The sequence below is a fragment of the Pan paniscus genome, chromosome 16 (assembly GCF_029289425.2).
Source record: "Pan paniscus chromosome 16, NHGRI_mPanPan1-v2.0_pri, whole genome shotgun sequence".
NCBI lineage: Eukaryota > Metazoa > Chordata > Mammalia > Primates > Hominidae > Pan > Pan paniscus.
This window is the reverse complement of record NC_073265.2, coordinates 21,336,192-21,354,556: the sequence shown is the minus strand read 5'-3', so window position 1 is coordinate 21,354,556 and position 18,365 is coordinate 21,336,192.

Here is an 18,365-nt window from a genome sequence, read left to right as displayed (position 1 = left end):
ACATACCAGTAATACATTTACAACGGTAGACATGTTTGCCTACTGTAAATATAACAAAGACTAAACAAGCAGATACTAAATCATTAAGCAATTATCAGTTAGTATCTTTAATTTTCTTATACTTCTATATTTTCTATAGATCATCTTTGTAACAAGAAGAAAACAAACCAAATGAAAATGAAATGAATTCTCTCAAAAAGAATTAAGTCAAGACAGGAAGAAGGCTCGCAAAGTAATATAAAATATATCTTATGGTTTATGTAAAATTCTTAATAAAATACCTTCTTTGCTCCAAGCTGCACTCGGGCTTTGCCTTTGAGTCAGGCGGCATTTCTTTGCACGATGACTGGTTCTATTGAGTAGGCACTGCTTCAGCCCTACAGGAAGAACAAAACATCTCTGCAACACAGCAGCATTCCTGATTCCCACTTGAGGAGGCCTAACAAAACGGCATATGCCTCAACAGCAGCAGATCAGTGTTAAAAAGTCTGGAGTCAAGGGGAAAAAGTAAAATTGGACCATTTCCAGAATCTCACAAAAAGCAACAAACTGACATTCTAAGAGCCCAACATGAGCAAATTAGAACCTTAAATAAAGGTCACTCTTAATGCCTATCCCAGCATAGATTCAGCACCAAGTACAGTGTCATTTTACTGGTTTACCTTTTTCATTCTTGAAAGTAGGAGCTATGAAAAAAAAACACTAAAATTTCTCTAAGAGAACCTTCTACTTTCTATCTAACTTACATAATCCAAACACTCTATTGAGGGTGAAATTGAATATTATAAGAAAATAATCACGTGTTTTGCGAGAAGTTGCAAATATAATGCTCCTCCACCCAATACCTACCTTAAAAAGAAAAAAGGAAACATACAAAATTATCTCGAGAATTATTCCTGCTTAAACAATGTCTACGTGCCATTACTAAGAAAGTATGCACACAGTAAAGATGAGAAGAGAACATGCAAGCGTGAACATACTTGCTAGGGATATAGGACTATGGGTAATTTAAACATTTTAATGGTATTACTCTCACGTAATTGCTCTGAAATTCTAGTCAGTTGTTTGAAATGGCTCTTAGAACAGAATACTTTGACATTTTTATGATGTCAAAAACTAAGAACTTAGCCCTAAATATTCCAAAGAATAGGTGCAGAAGAACCCGTTTCCTTAAACGGCATTTGAGTATTCTTCACAACTCAAACTTTCTCTCCCATCCTGTGATGGCCGAGAGTTTTTCCTCTGACGACGGCATTGACCTTACCCTATCCAAAATATGAACATCTGCATGGTTTCCTGGTTCAAATTGTTTTTATCCATTCTGTCGTGAGAATCAAATGGTTCAGACCATGCAGCACCTCTCTGGGACTTCTCAAGTCCTTTCTACATCTGAAGACTATTCTCTGAACCAAAGACAACTTCTGGGGGTGTACCAAATCTCCCATTAGAAAATTATTAAGATCAAGATGTTTCAACCTTTTAACTCTTTCTCAAACAAAATAAATTCATTTCTCCTTTACTGTTATTTTAAATTTCAAAATACACAGATAGTATGTCTAAAATAAAATCAAGAGAATGACAGTTTTAGAACACAAACTGTGGTAATTTTGAAAACACAAAAGCTAAGACCACTAATTAGGTCTATGTGGACACCAAGTCCACCACAACCTGTTCTGTCCTCCGGGGCTCTCCCCACGCCTTTCCCTTGCCTGAGATTCCTTCTGCTTCCTACCCTTCCAAATGCTGTATTTCCCCCTGGAAGACTTGCCAAGACCACTCTAACCTGCACATCTCCCATTCCAGCTAACCAAAGGCATCCTTGGGTTGACTAAACCAAATTATTTTGCAGACAAGGCATCTAAAAACTTCCACTGTAGACTATTCACCTTAATAATTGTTATTGTGACATTATTCAATAATAAAATGAGGGAAAGAAGTCCTCTTCAATCCCTTATCCTGGAGAACCCAAGCAAGTGTCTTTCCCACTTGCTTTGCCCAAACCCTGGGACCTTTCTAAGTAAAAGTTTAATGGAAAGGAAAGAAAATCTAAAAGAAAAACTCTCCAAAAAATTAAACTCGGGCAAAGATTCATGGGATTAAAAATGTTTATTCTTTGTGTATTTGATTTCCGAAACATAGAACTCTCTCTCTCACTCCTTAAACCTGCCACTGGGCTAAGAGAGTATTGTACAGAATATGCACTCACTGACTTAACAGAATTAGAACATCCAGGCACTCACTGAGATTTTGCTTCCACAACCGCTCAAAGTCTAGTCATTAGTTCATGAGTTAACACCACACTTGATCTTCAAATTTTGGAAATGCTGACGGTAGACAGGGACTTGTTTTGGGAAAGGAAGTACACAGTAGACATTGTTACCCATGACCCAACCACCACCACCTTTCCTTTAAAGAACCCCACTCTTCCTTTAAGGTTGCAGAGTCTCAGAAAGTGGGAAGAAACGAAGTTTTTGCATTTTCAGGTCAAAACGAAGTACATTTGTGCAACCACATAATGCCCATGCAAAGGTTTGTTGAAATCTAAACACAAGACAGAAGTAGTTCTAGCACCTCCACAAAAAGTAAGGTAAGTAAACTTTTCCTTAATATACACTTTCAGCAGCATCAACACCTAAAAGTGGTTGACTTTACTACTGTACTAAATTAAATTACATTCATTTTGTCAATAGGTGTTCCAAATTCGTACTGATCTTTGTCTCCAAGGGGTTCCTGCTGAATATTGAGACACTTGAAGATTACTAGGGGAAAAAATTCTTAATAATCGAAGTAAGGATCATCTAAGGATAATATGCCACATATACACACACAGTCACATTTTCAGCTTTACAAAAGTTCAGTTATCAAAGTTGTACAGCAAACACTATCCTAAGCTTAGCGTCTTCAGGCATTTGATTTATAATCACTGTAAAGAAAAATCAGTCACAAAATGCCACTTTTGTATGATTCTATTTATATGAAATGCCCAGGATAGGCAAATCTACAGAGATAGAAGTTAGATCAGAGGTTGCCAGGATCAATGGTGGGGGAGAGAGGTACAGGGAGTGACTGCTAGTGGGTACGGGGTTCTTTTTGGGGAGATGAAAATGTTCTGAAATTAGGGAGTGGTAATGGCTGCATAACTCTGAATATACTAAAAACCACTGAACTGTACACTTGAAGGGTGAGGCTTATCATACAAAAACTGTATCACAATAAAGCTCTTAGTTTAAAAAATGTTTGTCTATGTCAAGAAACAAAGAAATAGGGTCATAGCTACAAGATATGGGATATAAAATACTGGAACAAAACTGCTTAATAATATATCTAGAATCACACAATGCTTAGTCTTTACGCTGACTAAAATCACGAGATTTGTGTTTTATCGGTATTTCACATTTTTTACTTCTTCTAAGTCAGCCAGTAATTCCTCCTTCTCACTTAATCGTTGACTACAAAGACCAAGCCATTTTGACTCTGCCACCGATGAGCTTTCACATTTCTTTCCTCCTTCCATTCCCATGACTACCAAACCAATGTAGGTTCTCCTCACTTCACTCTAAGACAACAGCGTGGCCCTCAAATACTGTCACACTCTTCAAGGCTCTGTGAGCACAATCTGTCTCATATTCTCTTCTGCTGTCACCAGATTTATTCTAAGACCGTTTCTTCACTGTTACTCCCCTGTTTCTCAACCAGTTACACAGAAAGATGAATATCCAGGCATGGTGTCATGTGCCTGTAGTCACAGCTACTCAGGAGGCTGAGGCGGCAGGATCGCTTGAGAATGTGAGATTCAGACTGCAGTGAGCCATGATCATGCCACCGCACTCCAGCCTGGGCAACAGAGTGAGATTGTCTCAATAAATAAATAAATAAATAAATAAATAAATAAATAAATAAATGTGGTCTATCCATGCAACCGAATACTATAAAATTATCAGCCTTAAAAAAGAAAGAAGCCCTGTCACATGCTGCAATATAGATGAACCTTGAAAACATTACACTAATTGAAATCAGCCCATCACACAAAGACAAATGCTGTACGATTTCTCTTACATTAGGTTCAAAATTAGTCAAAATCATAGAAACAAAAAATAGAGCGGTTGTCTCCATAAGCCAGGGGATAGAGAAATGGGGAGTTGTTGTATAGTGGCTATAGTTTCAGTTCTCCAAGAGAAGCAAGTTCTAGAAACTTGTTACTCAACATGTATATTTTTAACACTACTGCACTGTATACTTACAAGTGGTTAATATGGTAATTTTTACGTTGTGCCTTATCACCATAATGTTTTTAAAAGAAGGGGTTTGTGTTTCCCTTCGTTGTGATCACCCATTTTTCACTTCAGCATTTTGAACTTGAGATTTCCTGTAGTGGTTTTACTGAGCCCTGCAGTTACCGGCTCAGAATGTCTCCACCACCTTGTAACCTTGTAGGCAGACACTTTTCAGCATCTTATTGGGCTCCGTGTGCTTGATGCTTAAAGTGACATGGAGACATGCCACTTGCTGAGAAGCAAAGAAAGGCAAAAGGTGACTGCTTTCCTGGCATCGATGAAGGCAGAGAGAAGGGATCTTGGAGGCACAGATATTAAGCCATAAGCAAAAACATGGGTTGCCAAAAAGAGAACTAACCCCTCTCCTGGTAATATTTCCAGGTGTTTTTCACAGAGCCAGTGGATTTCACAATGTGAGTGCTGTCCAGCACCAAAGGGAATGGCCAACAGGCATGGAGCAGCCTACGGCGTCCAGCACCCAGTAGGATGGCCAGGAGGCACGGAGCAGCCTGCCTGTCCCAGGAAAGCAGGAGTCACAGGACACAACTGGACCCAGGTAGGCATGTATGTTAGTTTCCTGTGGCTGTTAGAACAAATTACCAAAAATGTGGTGACTTAAAACAACAGAAATTTATTTTCTCAGAGTTTTGGATATCAGAAGTCCAAAATCAGTATCACTGGGCTGAAATCTAGGTATCAGCAGAGCCAGTGCTCTCAGAGGCTGAGGGGAAAATCCATCCTCTGACTTCCCCAGCTTCTGATGGCTGCTGGCATTCATTGGCTTGCAGCTCCACCACTCCAGGCTCTGCCTCCTTGGTCACAGGGCCTCCTTCTCTTCTGTCTGAAGTTAAATCTCCTTTATCTCCCTCTTATAAGGATATATGTGCCAGGATTTAATGCCCACGGAGACAATCCAGGATAATCTCTCCTCAAGATCCTTAACTTAATCATACCTGAAAATATGCTTTTTCCAAATGAGGTAACATCTACAGGTTCTAGGAGTTCCAGACCAGCCTGGACAACATGGCGAAACACGGTCTTTTTTTTTTTTTTTTTTTTTTTTTGAGTGGAGTTTCGCTCTTGTTTTCCAGGCTGGAGTGCAGTGGCGCGGTCTCGACTCACCGCGGCCTCCACCTCCCGGTTAGGTGGTTCTCCTGCCTAAGCCTCCTGAGTGGCTGGGATTGCAGGCATGAGCCACCATGCCAGCTAATTTTGGTGATTTTTTTTGTACAGACGGGGTTTCTCCGTGTTGGTCGGGCTGATCTCGAGCTCCTGACCTCGGGTGATCCACCTGCCTCCACCTCCCTGGGTGCTGGGATTGCAGGCGTGAGCCACCATGCCCGGCTTTTTTTTTTTTTTTTTAGAGACGGGGTTTCTCACTTTTGGTCAGGCTGCTCTCAAACTGTGGACCTCAGGTGATTCGCCCGCCTTGCCTCCCGGGGTGCTGGGATTGCAGGCGTGAGCCACCACGCCCGGTCCAATTTATTAATCAGAAAGGAATAGATCGGCCTGGCGTGGTAGCTCATGCTTGTGATCCCAGTACTTTGGACGGCCGAGCGCGGCGATCGATTGAGCCTAGGACTTCCAGACCGGCCTGGGCAACGTGGTGAAACAGTTTTTTTTTTTTTTTTTGAGTGGAGTTTTGCTCGTTTTCCAGGCTGGAGTGCAGTGGCGCGGTCTCGACTCACCGCGGCCTCCACCTCCCGGGTTTAGGTGGTTCTCCTGCCTCAGCCTCCTGAGTGGCTGGGATTGCAGGCATGAGCCACCATGCCAGTTAATTTTGGTTTTATTTTTTTGGTACAGACGGGGTTTCTCCGTGTTGGTCGGGCTGATCGCGAGCTCCTGACCTCGGGTGATCCGCCCGCCTCCGCCTCCCTGGGTGCTGGGATTGCAGGCGTGAGCCACCGCGCCCCCGGTCCAATTTAGTAACCAGAAAGGAATAGATCGGCCTGGCGTGGTGCCTCCCCATTGTGATCCCAGGACTTTGGAAGGCCGAGTGCGGCAGATCGCTTGAGCCTAGGAGTTCCAGACCGCCTGGGCAACATGGTGAAACCCGGTCTCTGTTTTGAGACGGAGTTTCAGCCTTGTTGTCCAGGCTGGAGTGCAATAGTGTGATCTTTGCTCACCGCAACCTCGGCCTCCCGGATTTAGGTGATTCTCCTGCCTAGGCCTCCCTAGTAGCTGGGATTACAGGCATGAGCCACCATATCCGGCTAATTTTGTAGTTTTTCTTTTCTTTTTTTTTTTTTTTTTAGTAGAGACGGGATTTCTTCATGTTGGTCAGGCTGGTCTCCGACCTCGGGTGATCCGCCCACCTCTGCCTTCCAAAGTGCTGGGATTGCAGGCCTGAGCCACTGCGCCCGGCGGAAACCCAGAACGGAAAAACAAAACAAAAACCACAAAGATTAGCCGGGTGTGGTGGGCCGCGCAGGTAGTCCCAGCTACTCTGAAGGCTGATGGAGGAGGATTGCTTCACCCCGGCTTCTAGGTGGCAGTGAGCTATGATGGCGCTGCTGCACTCCAGACTGGGCGACAGAGCGGGACTCTGTGGCAGGAAAAGGGAAAGGAAAAAAAAAGAAAAAGAATGTAAATAAAATTGCTAACTCAAGGAACAGCTTGACAGTATATTATTGCGACAAATAGAGGCAAAGGTTAGCAGACACCAGTGTTCACTTAGTGGGAACTGCAGGTGTTCCCCCCATAGGAGGCTGCTACTTTCCCACAAGAAATCCGTTACTGACTACCAATAAAAGAACACATCGTAGGTTTCTTACAATATACAAATAGCTAAACTTTATATAGCCACGACCATATTCTAGCACTGCTCTAAGCCATTTCCTACTCTGAAATAGCTACTATTGTTACCTCCATTGTAGAGAAAACAGATGCCGGAGGCTGTTGTGGAAGGCCCAGGGAAACTGACTATGAAATTGACTTGTTGTAAGTTTCAGACTTAAAAGTTCTTCCTGCTCTGCTCCTTACATTGCTACATTTTAGTTAAGGTACCTCTTACAATACTGGTCCTTTCTGTATTTGGAGGGACTTCTCTTGCAAATTGAAGTTTTTTCTTGCGCTAAGCATTTGGTCGTAAGATTATCTGCGTTTTACATCAGTTTAAGTACCTCTTTAGACATTGTTCAGTTAGGAATGTAAATAGGAGCTAACATTGTGTGTAAAAGGAAAGAACATCTGATTACAACCACTTTTGTTTCATAATACAAATATAAATCAATATGTTATTGGAAATGCAGGCTGGGAGGGGAGGGAAAATATGCATAGAGGAAAGCCCCATCTCTGCTTGGAGTTCAGCACTGGGTCTCTTTTTCCTTTCCACCTTCCTTGTCAAGGCTGCCACAGTGACAAGCACACAGGGATGCCTTTAGTGACACCTGCTGGGACAGACCTGGCAGAACGGATTGCAGATTTGCATGTTTCCTGGCTGCCTCTGCTAGCCTGAGTCAGCAGCCCACTCCAATTCATGCTGAGCTTAGACAGCTCAGGTTTGCAAAATTATCCCTTCCCTTGGAGCAACTGCTTTCCAGTCTCCTCATCATTCCTAAAGGAGAATGACATACATGCCAGCATGACAGAGGTCCAGAAATTTAGAGAAGCTTCATTGTGAGCCTATATCCTTAACAGGGGCTCAAACTACCAAGACCGAATGAAGAGAGAGGTTTTGCAGTAAAGCAGGAAGTCATTAAAATAATGAATCACCCAGCTAGGTTTTGAGCTCCTTTCCCACCAATTTAATGGAAAGTTTTATTGTCTTTCCAATGTACACTTTCATAAATTTTGCATAAATTTATTATTCACATCTTAACATAGGTAACTCCTTTGTGTTTGATCACTGAGCAAATTATATGCAGCAAAACAATCCTATATTTTGGTGAACTCATAGCTTAGAAAATACTAAAGACTCATTGTAAGCTGAGGGCAGCATTAAGCAAATTATATTTACCTTTGTGACTGCAAAACTTAATGATTCAATGCTTTTCCCATGAAATTTATCTTCCAATACTGATAGTTTTTTAAACAAAAAATATGAATTAAATATCAATTAAAATTTTATCATTGTTTTCAGAAACTGTGACTTCACTAGTTATGAACAGACTTGAAATGTATAGTTTTTAAGTTTGGAAATTCTTTGTAGTTTCATTTACTTTTCCAGGAAGGGAGTGAGATATTTTTTGCCACTGTTGCCTGGTTTTTGTTTGTTTTTTGATCATAAACAAAACTTAATGGAGCCTCAAATCTACTAACTCGGTCCTCCTCTGGCAATATGCCTTCTTCTGATTTCTAGATATCACTTGATATTTTTTAACACACTAATTTTATTACTTAAAAATTTATAAAAGTACTCAAAAGTAAGAAGCAAATTAAATTTGAAACCTTAGTAGTAATACCATCATCCAAAGTCATCATCAATAATATTTTGGCATATTTTATTTTAAAATACATTTCAGCACAGTTTAGTTATATTTGTTATATCTGTATCAATAAACTGTTTTCATATATCATTACTTTTATGGATATAATTTTTGATGTGTGACTAATACTAAATCTTATATACTTGCTATAGTTGACCTTGTGAGACATTTAGATTTTCAACTGTTTAGTACTTTAATAACCAGTTTTTATTCTAATATCATTATTAGAATAATATTACTATAGTATTATTATTATTGTAGCAATAACTTGTTTTTAGAATAAATATCCTATTTCTCATTTAACTTGATTGGATCCGTGCATGGACAATTATGTTGGGAACATAGAATGTAACTGGCCCTGTTTCAACCCCTTAGATGTGGCCCTCAGTTCAGGGAAGGGAGGAGTTCTCTACTGGGCTGATAAAGCAGAATTCAGAAACATTGTTTTCTTCTCTACCTGGTGTCTTACAAAACCAGAAGATGTGAGTGTGACTCGTAAAGGCAAGAGCATGTATATTATGCAAAAGCAGCCTGAAATATTTTATTCACAGATAGACAGACAATGCTTGACTCCCTGCTAATCTGAAATACATCGTGGGGAGGGCCAGGGAAATCAAAACAAAATTTCAGAAGTAGAATGAGCTATTTGGTGTATGTCTCCAAGGCCAATAAATAACAAGAAGGAAAAATAAATTTCTTTGCTAACAACAAGAAGGAGAAATAAACTTTTTTGCTCTAAAACATTTTCCAATTATCTGCACGACACTGGAGGGAAGGACTAACAAAAAAAAAAAAAAAAAAGAAAGACAAAAAAGAAAAGGAAAAAAAAAGATGGGGCATGGTGGCTCATGCCTGTAATCCCAGCACTTTGGGAGGCCAAGGCGGGTGGATCACAAGGTCAGGAGATTGAGACCATCCTGGCCAACATGGTGAAACCTGGCTCTACTAAAAATACACAAAATTAGCTGCAGGCACCTGTAGTCCCAGCTACTTGGGAGGCTGAGGCAGGAGAATGGCATGAACCCGGGAGGCAGAGCTTGCAGTGAGCCGAGATGGTGCCACTGCACTCCAGCCTGGAGGACAGAGCGAGACTCCATCTCAAAAAAAAAAAAAAAAAAAATTAACCATCACAGAGGAGCAGAGAAAAACCTTCTCAAAGACAGAAGTCATTGATTTATTTCCATCCCGGCACAAGCTCCTTAATTCTGTAACTTGTCCAGAATGGTTTCCTGTCACTGTAGATTCTGCATCAGAACATCCTCTTATGCAAAGCTAAAAAACTCCAAACCACCTCTGTTAACTGTGCGGTGCTCCATGGTTTCACACAGTCCAGAGCTGCTTGTGTTTATCAAAAATGAAGCTGAAAACAAAATTCTTCCTTCACACAACCACTACATTCCATTGCACGTTTACCAAAGACATTTACCACGTTGGCATTATTTGTGCATCCATCAAGAAGTGCTGAAAAGCATTCCCCTCACACACTGCATGTGTCCTGTGAGTGGATCTTCCATTTTACTTGCCAGCTCTGGAAAACTTTGAATTTGTGTGTCGATGGAAAATTAAAGTTTAGTGGCATCTTTGCCCCACATTCACCCAACTTTTCTAAGGAACTATTTCAATGCTATTTTTCACCAGTGTCACTTTTCAGTCTTAGCCTCCTGGAGTACAACTTTATTAGAAGCCCGCAAAGCACTAGTGTTAAAATGAGAAATAGCAAACATCTGATTCTGTTGTGTTTTAACTCCATGCTTTTCTCTAATGTTTCATTGTTTTGAATTTAATTCTTTGTGCTTCCCACGTGAATGCAACTTACAGTTTGAATGTCTTCTTTCTTCACTAGCCGATGCATCTGTGCCAGTAACACACTGTGATTCTGTCCTTTCACCTTCAGCTATGCCTGTAAAACCAAATTCAAGACAGATGATCCTCAACTCACAAAGGACTTATAGCTCATCATCAGTTGAAAATATAAGCCGAAAATGCATTTAAGGCCGGGTGCAGTGGCTCAGCCTGTAATCCCAACTCTTTGGGAGGCTGAGGCGGGTGGATCACCTGAGGTCGGGAGTTCGAGACCAGCCTGGCCAACATGGGGAAACCGTGTCTCTACTAAAAATACAAAAATTAGCCAGGCATGTTGGTGCGCACCTGTAATCCCAGCTACTGGGAAGGCTGAGGCAAGAAAATCGCTTGAACCCAAGAGGCAGAGGTCGCAGTGAGCCGAGATCATGCCATTGCACTCCAGCCTGGGTGACAAGAACAAAACACACTGTCTCAAAACATAAAATTAAATTAAATTAAATTAAAATGCATTTAATACACCTAAGCTAACATCATAGCTTAGCCTAGCTTACCTTAAACATTCTCAGAAAATTTACATTCACCTTCCATTGGGCAAAAATTATCTCTCACAAACCCACTTTAAAGTGTTGAATATCTCATGTAATGTATTGAATACTGAAGTATGGTTTCTGCTGAATGCATATCACTTTCACACCATCATAAAGTCAAAAAATTATAAGTCAAACCATTGTATGTCAGGGATCATCTGTCCATTAGAAATAGTACTTCTGAGTAAAACGAGGACAAACTCCTTTGGTCTTCATGTCCTCAGAATCACTTTCATAATCATCTCTTGGTTTACAAGGTGCATCTTTTCTTGGTTAAAAAAATTAATACAATTTATTTCACTCTCAAATTAGGTTTAATAATAAATAATACAACTTTCTTTTGTTTTCACTAATAATGCTAACATTGGCTTGATTTAAAATTAAAATTATTGCAAAAATAAGACTTTATAGAATAGACGTTCCCATTTTTCAGATGTGTGAGATTATACTATAGTTGACAAACTAACCTTAAAGAACGCAGCTTGCAATGTGGTCCTTGTGCATGTGACTCGTTTGCAGCTCACAGCCTCTGCATCTTTCCATCGAGTCTGACAAAACCTGAGTTGGTCTGTAACTGCTCATTGAGACAAGTCCCCTGATGTCACATACAGATGCTGGGAGAATGTCAAGTTTCTATAGAAATTTCTACACATTTACCCTGAATTTCTATGTTTCTATCATTACATAGAGATGACAGAGTGTTGACAGACTTTGAGTGGTCTTTAGTAACCAATTGTTGAAAGTCTGGTTTAGCTCAACTAGTTTGCAAGTACCTCGGCAGGTGCCTTTGCTGTAGGAATTCTCAGAGTCTCTATAAACTAATGAGCATTGGAAATCTGCAGGGGGGAAACAGAGTATGCAGTATCCCCCATGATGATTCAACCCCAGATTTTATTTTTCACTGAGCATCTCACACTTAGTAGTGTATCTTTTCTATGCATTGGGCACTGGGAGACGACGTGTAGTCATCTCAACAGAGACCTGGCCTTCAGACGCCACCACCCACTGCCGCTCTGTCCAGGCGAGCACCAACTTGCACTGTTTCAGAAGCAAAAGGAAAATGAACCGCAGCCACTGAAGTCCCTCAGAACTGAGGAAAAGTTACTGACTTTCCTGATTTGTGTTCAATCTGGCTGGCCATGGGTACAGACACAGCTGGTTTCCCCATTTGTGAGTCGGACGGATTTAATTCCTGGCTGTTTGAATGATGTATCCCCTCATCAGTGAAACCAACAGAGTAGCTCAACTTAATTTTCTCTTTCTATGGCATGCCATTTATACCCATTCAATTATGCCTGTGTCAATTAAGTCAAACATTCTTACTGTCTCTATTTCTAATAAAAAGTGGTAAACACTCGAAAACCCCTTTCATAAATAGGCATGTATAAAAGCAATGATCTTAATAAAAATGTTGGACTTAATAAAAGTATTTTAAAAAACAGTAGGAACCCTAATATAATAAAGGCCTTGGCCGGGCGCGGTGGCTCACACCTGTAATCCTAGCACTTTGGGAGGCTGAGGCGGGCAGATCACGAGATCAGGAGATCGAGACCATCCTGGCTAACACGGTGAAACCCCATCTCTACTAAAAACACAAAAAATTAGCTGGGCGTGGTGGCAGGTGCCTGTGGTCCCAGCTACTCGGGAGGCTGAGGCAGGAGAATGCTGTGAACCCAGGAAGGGGAGTTTGCAGTGAACAGAGATTGTACCACTGAACTTCAGCCTGGGCGACAGAGCGAGACTCCGTCTCAAAAAAAAAAAAAAAAAAATATATATATATATATATATACACACACATATATATAAACGCCTCATTTTGCAGGTGAGGACACTGAAGATTATAGAAGAAAGAAGGGCTTCATGCAAAACCACGTTCCTGATTGTTGGCGGAACCAAGCCCACAACCTGGAACTCAAGTTTCTCTACTTATAGTAGACGCTGAAAGAATTATAATACTTTATAACAACGTCATAATCATTTGACATTTCTAAGCTGGTCATGTTTTCTTTCATGTGTACTTCTCCCCTCTCAACAATTACTGTGCCCTTGGAAATTTAATAAAGCAGGATAATATTCAACTCAGTGACCTACAGCTTGACAAGCATCTCCTGCTCCCAGAAAACAGAAGGTGTTGCTGTCAAACTAATACTAAATAATAATTTTCTGTAGTCTAGAACCTCTGGACTTCCCAATTACATGACCAATAAACCCCCTCATTGTCTGAGCCAGTCTGAGCTGGGCAGCCTGACTGAAGTCTAGAACATCCTAACTGGCACAAAGGCCCTTAAGATGACCCCAAGCCACCTGTCTGGCTTTCTCTCTTGTCACTTCCTTCTACATCCTCTCTGCAACAACCAAATTAGATTACTCACCATTCCCCACACTGCCTTGTGATTTTCTTTCTTTCTTTTTTGTTTTTTGATGAAGTTTTACTCTCGTTGCCCAGGCTGGAGTGCAGTGGTGTGATCTCAGCTCACTGCAATCTCTGCCTCCTGGGTTCAAGTGATTCTCCTGCCTCAGCCTCCCGAGTAGCTGGAAATTACAGGTGCCCACCATCATGCCCAGCTAATTTTTGTATTTTTAGGAGAGACAGGTTTCACCATGTGGGCCAGGCTAGTCTCCAACTCCTGACTTCAGGTGATCCACCTGCCTCGGCCTCCCAAAGTGGATTTTCTTGTTTTACCCATGCACTTGCCCAAGCTGCCTTTCTGGCTCAAACCTTTCCCCTGGCCTTGCATTCTCTCTATCCATCTGCCCAAACCTCCCTCACTCTCCAAAGTCTCATTTCAAATGTTGCTTTTCCCTGAAGCTTCTCCCGGAATGACCCATATCTCCCTCCTCATTCTGATCATTTCCTCTTTGAATTCCCATAGCGTTAGGTATGCCCTCCTCTTCCAGCACTGAATCCAGCCTTGCCTCGCATTAGAGTCATTTGTACACCTGACCTTAATCCCCCTGAGGGCAGGGATAGTTTGTGTTTATCCCAAAGTCCTGAAACAACTAGTACAGAACCTGAGACACAGGAAGGCCCCAGAATTGCCTGCCGAATAGAACAGTGATAGTGCTGAATTTGGTTCCTCCTTTAACCTGTGTGACCCCAGACGTTTGTTTTCTATGAAGCCTCAAAACATGGTTATGTTTCCTAATTTACAACTAACACATGGAAACCCATGTTTTGAAAATGGGGGTGGGGAGGATGAACTGAAGGCAGCCTCTTCAGCCAAGTTCCAAAGGCCAGGTGGCCCACTGTGAACCTTGTTTAACCACACAGAACATATCGATAGCTAGAACAAGGGATCTAACAGTTACCAGAATGTTTTCAGAAAGGTGACTTCAGAAGTGCCAAGCTTCAGGAAGACCTGGACTGAGAAGGGATCAGACAACTTTAGGAAAGCAGGTACCAAACAGCCCTTTTACAGTTTACACACAGGCCTTGGTATCAGCAAAATACTGGTTTGAGTACTGGTTATGCATCAGAGATGCCACTCTGGACAAGCTCCTTATGCTCTCTGGGACTCTGCTTTCTCATCTAAAAAATGGGGATCACCTGAGGTCAGGAGTTTGAGACCAGCCTGGCCAACATGGCAAAACCGCATCCCTGCTAAAAATACAAAAATTAGATGGGTGTGGTGGCTCGCACCTGTACTTGCAGCTACTTGGGAAGCGGAGGTAGGAGAATTGCTTGAACCTGGGAGGCAGAGGTTGCAGTGAGCTGAGATCGCACCACCGCACTCCAGCCTGCGCAACAGAGTGAGACTCTGTCTCAAAAAACGGGGGGGGGGGGGGGTGGATAATAATAGTGCCTACCTCAAGAGGTTGCTGTGAACACCAGAAGAAGCAATACACACCAAGTGCCTACAGATAGTAAGCACTTGGTAAAAATGTAACTGCCATTAACAATAAATATGATGCTCACAAGGTCAGTGGAAAAAGTAGTGGAAAGTAGGAGTGGTGGGAACAGAATAGGAGGGAACAAAGCACCTCTGAGTAGACCTTTCTGTATAGGTCCGACTCTTATTATGTTTCACCCTAATAATTCATTAAAACTAGGATAGGAAGGCTGAGGGTGTTTTTGGAATACAAACACTAATGAACCAAACTGCATTATAAATAGTGGCCACACTGAAAGGGATGACGAAGAAAATAACTTTTTTTTTTTTTTTAGACAGAGTCTCCCTTTGTTGCCCAGGCTGGAGCGCAGTGGGGCTGTCTCAGCTCACTGCAATCTCTGCCTCCTGGGTTCACGCCGTTCTCCTGCCTCAGCCTCCCGCAGTAACTGGGACTACAGGCGCCCGCCACCACACCCAGCTAATTTTTTGTATTTTTAGTAGAGACGGGGTTTTACCATGTTAGCCAGGATGGTCTCGATTTCCTGACCTCGTGATCTGCCTGCTTCGGCCTCCCAAAGTGCTGGGATTACAGGCGTGAGCCACCGCGCCCGGCCCCCCCCCCCCCCGCTCCATTTTTTTTTTTTTTTTTTTTTTTTTTTTTTTTTTTTGAGACGGAGTCCCGCTCTGTTCCCCAGGCTGGAGTTCAGTGGCACAATCTCAGCTCACTGCACGCTCCGCCTCCCGGTTCAAGCCATTCTCCTGCCTCAGCCTCCCAAGTTGCTGGGACTACAGGCACCCGCCACCACGCCCTGCTAATATTTTTTGTATTTTTAGTAGCAACGGGGTTTCACCATGCAAGCCAAGATGGTCTCTGTCTCCTGACCTTGTGATCCACCCACTTTGGCCTCCCAAAGTGCTGGGATTACAGGCATGAGCCACCGCGCCTGGCCTCCCCCTGCTTTACTTGTATTAACCAAATATTTATGAGTCTATCTATCAAGCGTTCAAATTATTTTATATGTAATCGCCAATCTCCAGAAAATAAATGGGACCACAACAAATTTACCCTAATTTCTGCAGCGAGCATAAATAATTGCTTTCAAGGGATGCTTGAATGAAATTACTATCCTGACTGTAGGGGCAGGGGCTTGGTGAAGATTTGTCCTTTGTGAGTAATGAGAAGAGTATACTTGGATATAAAAATAGTGAAGAAATAAGTAGTTTTTTAAAAAACCCTAAATTCCATGTTTAGCAAAGTTAATGAGTCCCTAAATTCCTAAAGCTGAGTATTAGTGTGTAAATGAGTACTCCAAACCAACAGAGAATAACCTTGCAATTCATGGATATTTAGCTAAAACTTCATATGTTCTTATCATTCTGTGTCTCCTAGTTTTAGTTCCAACAGATGTTTTCACTCCTAAAAGACTCAAAATTTCTGACAATGCCCTTTATTAATGTTACTTTTTGAGAAATCACTTAAGTAAAAATTAAATTTACATTTTTCAACATTGCATGTTGGGTTAATTTACTAAATCTTTTATCTGTTTTGTGTTTCCAGTTAGCCATTTTTGTTTCTGATTTGTAAATATTCAAAAATATTTGTTGAAATTACAAATTTTATTAATTGATTTTTGAGGGGAGTAGGGTGCGTTAGTTACTTTTCACTTAAATTCCGTGGTGTTTTTGCATATTCAAATTATTGTATTGTGAATAACCTGAAAGACAGTAGCTATATGATCGTTTGAGGTAATGGTAACAATACTCAAGGGTTGAAAAGATATGATTTTAAGTATGAGCTAAGGAGACTGCCCTTTATGTAACTACGGGATGATGTGAAAATCTGTTTTAACAGCATGATTAAATTTGGAATTCTTTTTTTTGAAGTTTTAAAAGGGAGGCAGAAGTTTAAGGGAAAAAGTTGGCCAGGTAAACTTGGATAGTTTTAGATCTGTTAGTGACAGAATACTCAAGCTCTTGAAAATAGGAAAAGTTGTTCTTGCCATGTTAAAGGACAAGGGCTGCCATATGCTAATCACTGTATCTTTACTCAGATCCTATAAAATGATTTGTACAGAGAAGGGATTTAGTAAATCTTTACTAAATTAATGTTAGATGATGGAATGGATCATTGCGGCTGAAGGAGAGAGTAGTGAAAATGAGGATATTAGGAAAGGAAGTGGATGATTTGCTCAGATGTTGTTAAATTAGGTTTTGATAGAACAAACCTGAAAAAATACATTAAAACATATGAGGACATATACCAAAATATTATCAGTAGTTAATTTTAAGACAAGCCTGATGGGTCATTTTAATTTTCTACTTTTTACCTGTCTGTTTTGATTGCAACTTTAAAAATAAGCCTGTGTTACTTTTTAAAGAGAAAGAGAGAGAGGGAGAGAGCAAGATTTGCCTGTTTTGGAAAATTGTTTTAAAGGAACACCACAGGAAATTAAGTCATTCTTAGGTGCCTGCCATTTATATCTAAAAATGGTTTTCAGTAATGGGATAGCTCTAATATCAGTAGAGAGATCCATTATCACACGCAGATTTAACCTTGTTGTTGCAGGCCAGAAATATTTAAAACCATTTAACTGACTTGAAGAATTCTTCAATTTTTGAAAATATATTTAAAAAGAAAAACTTTCATAAAACTTTAATTTTATGAAGTTAACAAAATATTGATTCTAAATGATATATTTATAAAATTTTATTTTGTAATTGGTTATTGGTAGTGTAAGGAAATAAAATAGACTTTTATGTGCTCATATTGTAACCAGTGATCCTGATAGCTATATTTAATTATTTGTTCTAATATTTTATTTTAGATATTCTACATATACAATAATGTCCTTAGCAAATAATGACCTGTGTATTTCTTTCTTGCTAATTCTTACTTTTTTTTTCTTATTGAACTGACTAGGGAATTTTGTTTCTGATCCCATAAGGAAAGCTTTCCATATTTCCTTATTAATTATAATATTTTTGTAAGATTTTATGATTATCTTTCACCAGATTAAATACATTTCATTCTATTGTTTGCATATTAAAAAATATATTCTGCATCCGTTGAGATGAGATTTTCTTCCATATTGTTAATATAGTGAATTGCAATAATTGATTTTGTGATATTAAAATAATATTTTATTATTGAAACACAATTTTTTAATTTACTGTACTTTTTAAAATTAAGATATAATTCATACACCATAATATTTGTCCTTAACAAGGATGCAACTCAGTGATTAGTATATTCAGAAGGTTATGGTATAATCACCGCAAATTCCACAATAATTTCATCACTGAACAACAACAAAAAAATCCTGTGTCTCTTATTAGCCAGTCCTTGTTTGCTCTTCTCTCTAGCCCCTGGCAATCACTGATCTACCTTCTGTCTCTATAGATTTGCTTTTTCTGGGCATTTCATATAAGTAGAATTATAGAATA